Source organism: Pan troglodytes, chromosome 8 (genome assembly GCF_028858775.2).
Source record: "Pan troglodytes isolate AG18354 chromosome 8, NHGRI_mPanTro3-v2.0_pri, whole genome shotgun sequence".
Classification (NCBI taxonomy): Eukaryota; Metazoa; Chordata; class Mammalia; order Primates; family Hominidae; genus Pan; species Pan troglodytes.
This window is the reverse complement of record NC_072406.2, coordinates 91049880-91056220: the sequence shown is the minus strand read 5'-3', so window position 1 is coordinate 91056220 and position 6341 is coordinate 91049880.

Here is a 6341-nt window from a genome sequence, read left to right as displayed (position 1 = left end):
TGCCCCGGTCTCTGTCAACCCATTCTACTTCTATCTACTTCTTTCTCCAAAATATCAACCCTCCAATCAAACACCCAGAATGTTTCTCCTATTTACTTATCTGTGCTTTCTAAATTGTCTCAATATATCTCACTTTTATAATTAGAAAAAGATAAAAACTATTACAAAATGAAAATCCATTGCCATTTTTTCTTTTAAAGAAAATACAGAAAAATAAATATCGACATTCAAAAAAATATGTTTTGCAAGTATCAATTATATCTAGGTTACCTATGAAGTGGGCAATTCCATTTTGCAGAGGTATCCAGAGGAGGCATAAAGTAACTGGCTCAAAATTGCCCAGTAGAGAGTGGACTTGAGGTGTCTCTCTGCCTTGAACACACGCTATTAGCCCCACTCCTCTCCCTGCTCCACTCCCCATTGTTGGGGCTTCTCCTGCCAGGATGAACCCAGCTGTCCCTAGGCTACTGTGAACTGATAGCAATGGCCAGAATCTTGCCTGAACACCTGGACCCCAATCTGCTCATGGCCTCAGTGTCAGCTGGGCCCTTGGCAAAGCCAGCTGTCCCTACTTGACTCTACCCAACCCTACTCTAATAAAGACCACCATTTTCCCACCCCTCATCCCTGTGGTCTCATGTCCTATGTCACCGAGAAAGCTGAGGCCATCAAGCAAAAACACTCCATCCACTTCTCACCTCCCTCCCTGCCTGTTGGCTGTGTGTCAGCCCCCTTCCTCTCCTGCTCAGAGGAGGTCTCAGCCACCCCCAATGTCATGGAGCCCACCTTTTCCTGCCTCCTTAGGGACCTCTCTTCATTAACTGTTACTAATTTTTCTAGAGACCCTTCACCACTGTCTGTAATCCTGCCCCAGTCTCTCATCTGAAAGCAACAAAACAAACGTGAAAAATATCCCTCCACTCGGCCTCCCTTCTGGATACTTTTCCTTTCTCTCCTTCCTATCATAGCCAAGTGTCCAGCATAACAAGATCCTGCTCTCACAGTCTCTTCTCTTCCCTCCCATTCCCTCTTCAACCTACCAGAACCCTGTGCTCCCTCTTGTACTTCTCCGAAATTGCTCTCATGGGGGTCACCAAGTCACCTGCTAATTGCCAAGTGCAATGGGTCTCTCGGTGCCCCTCTTTCCCAACCTTTCTGTGGCACACAACCTGAGAGGTAGTTTCCTGTTTCTGGACACTTCCTCCCCTGGCTCTGCCCCCTGCCCTTCCTCCATGCTCACTCTCGGGGTCCCTTGCTGGCCTCTCTCCCCACCCTTTGCCTTAGTGTCGACTCTCACAGGTTCCTGGTCACACCAGTCATTGGGTGATGTCTCACGGCTCTCTTGGCTTCAATTATCATCCATCTCTGGCTGTCTCCCAAATGGCTGTCTCTAGTCCAGTCCTTCATGCTGAGCTCCAGACCTAAATATCTGGAGGCTTCTAGAAATTTGCAGCTGAATCCACATGGCCAACACTGAACTTATGATCTTCTCCCCTTGAACCTTCTCTTCTTATAAACCTTATTTCACGAGTGGCCCCAGTATCAACTCAGTCACACAGGCAGAAATCGAGAACCATCCTAAGATGATCTCTCACTCGGTCCCCATGTCACGCCGGCCACCAGATCCTGTCGATTCTGCCTTTTTCATATCTCCAAATCCAGTCCATCCCTTCTTCCTTAATTCTAGCTTACGACTTTTGGGAATAATCCAATTGTTTGACTTAGTCTCTATACTCGGGCTGCTGGTGAATATCACACTGAACTGTGTGGCTTCCATCCCTCGAGATTCTGGCCTCCACCTGAACAGTGTGCTCCCTGCACCCCAGGCTTCCTTCATTTGGGGTTGGTCAGCCCCTCCCCTTTTCCCTCAGCCTCTGACCAAAAGACCTCATCTCTGCAGGAGCCTGATCTGCCTTGAGCCCTCCCTGCTCACCCTCAGAGGCCCTCCCTTCTATTTCACGGGGAAAACCCAAAGCTCACTCAAGAACTTCCTCTCTTTCTTTTTTCAACTCTCATTAATTAGTTTAATATTGAATATGTCATCACACCCAGTAAACAATTCAAATATTAAAAATGTAAGTGAACATATAACTCTTCTTCTTCCTGGAGACATCTGATACTTCAGTCTCCTTGGCAGGGGAATGGCTGTTACAAGCTTCTATATTTTTTTCAGAAATGTTGTTTGCACAAACGCAAAAATGGGAGTACTTTCTAGCCTGAGTGATCGAACACCATAACCCCATGTGGCTATTTATTAATTTATTTTTTTGAGATGGAATCTTGCTCTGTCGCCCAGGCTGGAGTGCAGTGGCGTGATCTTGGCTTATTGCAACCTCCTGCCTCCGCCTTAGAGTAGCTGGGATTACAGGCGCCTTCCACCAGGCCCAGCTAAGTTTTGTATTTTTAGTAGAAACAGGGTTTTACCATGTTGGCCAGGCTGGTATTGAACGCCTGACCTCAAATGATCCGCCCATCTCAGTCTCCCAAAGTGCTGGGATTACAGGCATGAGTCACTGTCCCCGGCCCCGCATGTGGCTATTTAAATTTAAATTGATTTTGGCTAAAATTAAAATTAGAAATTTAGTTCTTCAGTCATACTACCACACTTCAAGCATCCAACAGCCACCTGTGGGTGGTGCCTACTGTATTGGACAGTGAAGATCTAGAACATTTTCATCATTGTAGACAGCTCTAATGGGCAGTGCCTGGCTGATATTGTTCTGTACCTAGATTAAAAAAAAAAACTATTTTATATCAGAGATGGTTCCTCCACTCCACTCATTCTAATTATTGCATGTCCTTAACTATTTAGCCAGTCTCCCAGTGAAGAACATTTAGGGGTTTCCAGGCTTTTACTATTACAAATAATGATATCACAGACATTTAATCACACTCGTATTTTTGTCCATGCACAAGTGTATACACAGAATAAATTTCTAGAAGTAGAATTTCAAAGTCAAAGATATGTGAGTTTTAAAATATGTATTGGAAAATTGTGTTCCTGTGCAGCTGTTCCCTAACAATGGGCACCACTATTTCCCTGTGATTTCTTTAACAATACACATCACTGAGTTTTCCAGTCTTCATTAAATTCGGAGGTGAAACTATATCACACTGTTGTTTTACTCTTCATAGTTAAAAGAATGAAAGACTATAAGTCATTTATATGTATTTTTTCCTGTGAAATGTTAGTGTCTTTCTCCTTTCTTTACATTGGATTACTGTTATTTTTTTGTTGATTTATACATTTTTTCTTTTCTTTTCTTTTTTTTCAAGAGAAAAGGTCTCTATCTGTTGCCCAGGCTGGAGTGCAGTGGCATGATCATAGCTCACTGCAGCCTCAAACTTCTGAGCTCAAGCAATCCTCCTGCCTTAACCTCCAGAGTAGCTGGGACTACAGGTATTTTCCACCACACCCAGCTAATTTTTTTTTTTTTTTTTTGAGACCGAGTCTTGCTCTGTTGCCAGGCTAGAGTGCAATGGCTTAATCTCAGTTCACTGCAAGCTCTGCCTCCTGGGTTCAAGAGATTCTCCTGCCTCAGCCTCCCAAGTATCTGGGACTACAGGCACACGCCACCACATCCAGCTAATTTTTGTATTTTTAGTAGAGATGGGGTTTCACCATGTTGGCCAGGATGGTCTCGATCTCTTGACCTCGTGATCCTCCTGCCTTGGCCTCCCAAAGTGCTGGGATTACAGGCATGATCCACGGCGCCCAGCCCACACCCAGCTAGTTTTTAATTTTTTTGTGGGGATCTCTCTTTGTTGTCCAGGCTGGTCTTGATCTCCTGGCCTCCAGCGATCCTCCCCCATCAGCCTCCCAAGTCGCTGGGAGATTGCTAAGATCTTTACACACATTGGTCTATTGCCATCCAGGTGCTGATTATTTCCTCCTGGTTTGTCTCCACTCGTCTCCCTTGCCAGGGTGCAATGTTTCATGTGGATACAATCAACATTAGCAATATTCTAATGGCTTTTGAATTTTGTGTCTTAGAAAAGCCTTGTCTACTCCAGTATTTCAAAACATTCTCTTGCATTTCCTTTCAGTTCTTTAATTGTTTATTTTTTTATCTCCAATTTGATCTCTGTGGAGTTGATTTTCATGTAAGGAGTGAGGTAGAGACCCACATATTTTCCCAGATGGCTAGCTAGCCTCAAATCATTTATTGAATGTTTCTTTCTCCTAATGAACTAAAATGTCAACTTAATTATATGTGAATTGCAGAAATCTTTCTGTACCTTGGTTTCCAGATTTGTAAACTGAGAGTAATAAACTAGGATTGCTGTAAAGGTGAATGAGATAATTATAAATATGCAGAATAGTGCTCTGCACATAGTAGGTGCTTGATAAATCTTTACCAAGATTTCCTCCAGAAGTATATGATCTATTTCTGGATCTTATGGTCTAGTCATTTAGTCGGTGTATTGGTCAGGGTTTGAAGTTGCAAACAAGGAAGGCTACTCTGCCAGTTGGAGCAGAAAAGGAATTTTTTAGATTGTTGGGTGGCTCACGGGGTCTCCAGGAGGCCAGAGAATCAGACACAGTGGCTGTGCAGCCAAGAAGTCTGCATTAGCCTCCCTTGGGGATTGCTCTGGGGAGGACACCACTGCTGCTGCCACTGCTGGGCACACGTATGAAGCTGGCCCTGCTGGCTCTGGGCAGTGGCCATCAGGAACTATACCACAGCATGCCCCACCAAGAGCCTGATGTCTCTGCTGCCTCCCTCATCAGACTCAGATCATATGCAGGTCCTGCTTCTCCTGTTGCCCTTTCCTAGATCTGAGGCTCACATGGGGGAGCCTGGCTGGCAGAGCACAGGTCACACACCTGTGTGCTGGCTGGAAGGGTGACTGACAAAACAAGTTCTGGCCTCCGCTCTGACCTCAGCTCTGCTCTGTTCCTACTCCAAACCTAGGAAGTATTCAAAAGACACTAGGTGGCTACAAATATGACAAATGTCCATTATAATCTGTTTATTCACAGGCGTGGCTTTCTTGCTGGTAAAATGATGCTGTTTACTATCCAATACAGTTGGTTTCCTTTTTTTTTCCAGAAATTTCTCAGCTCTTGTTATATATAGGATCAACAAGTTTAGTGTAAAAATCCTGTTGGTATTTTTGGATCACACTAATATAGATTAATTTAGAGAGAATTGTAATCTTTACCATATGACTCTTTCAATCCAAGAGCAGGGAATATCTTTCCATTTATTGAAGTTTTATTTTATGTCCTTCAGTGGAGTTTGAAAAAAATGTTCCCTATCGATTAAGCATGTTTTGTGTTAAATATATTTCTAGGTATTTTATCTTTTTAAATTTTTACTGATGATGGGATCTTTGATTTTCTAATTGGTTATTGTTTTATATAGGAAAGCTAGTGATTTTTATATGAATTAATTCTTACTAGATTCTTAATGTTTTAACAGTTTTTAAAAACTGGGGTTTCCTCCTGTGTTTTAGAAGTATACAATCAGATGATTAATAAATGATAATTTTGCATCCTCATTGCAATATTGAAACTTCTCATTTGTTTTCTCATCTTGCATTGGTTAGTAGGTGGGAAACAACATTTAATAATATTTGTTACAATGGGTATTACTGCCGCAATAATGCTGCATAATAATCATCAAAGTTCAGAGTTCAAAGCAATCATTTATCCTCATTTAAGTGTCTGCAGGTCGACTGAGGGTTGACTGATGCAGGTTGGCCTCGGCTGGGCTTGGTTCCAAGCTGCAGGTTGCGTCCAGGTCGGCTCCATGCATTCCTCAGCACCCTCGGACCGTCTTGCAACCTCTAGCCTCTACTTTTCATGGTAAGGATGGAAATGTAAGAGTAGTAAGTGGGAACAGAGGATGCTTCTCAAATCTTAGACTCAAAATTGGCACTCTCATTTATACCACTTTCCACCACAATCCACATGGCCAAATTCAACATCAGGGGGATTGGAGGAATACTCTGTCTTTAGGAAGAGAAACCGCAAAATCACATGGCAAATGACACAGATACAGCAGGGTGAAGACTTGCACAATGATGTAAGGGACACCATTGGGCACCCTTTACTTGTCCCTGACTGATGGGAATGATTCTAGTGATTTGTCATTAGAAATGATCCTGGGTTTTAGCTTGAGTTGTGATATCTCAATCCATAAGATCCTATTTTGTTAAAAGTTCTTAAATCATGAAACAAAGTTGGATTTTTGTCAACTTATCTTTTAGTATATATAGAGAATTGTATGGTTTTCTTATTGATATTTTAATACCATGAGTTATATTGATTCCTTCATAAAAAAACCATCCTTGCATTATTTAAATAAACCCCACATGGTGTTAGCACATACCCT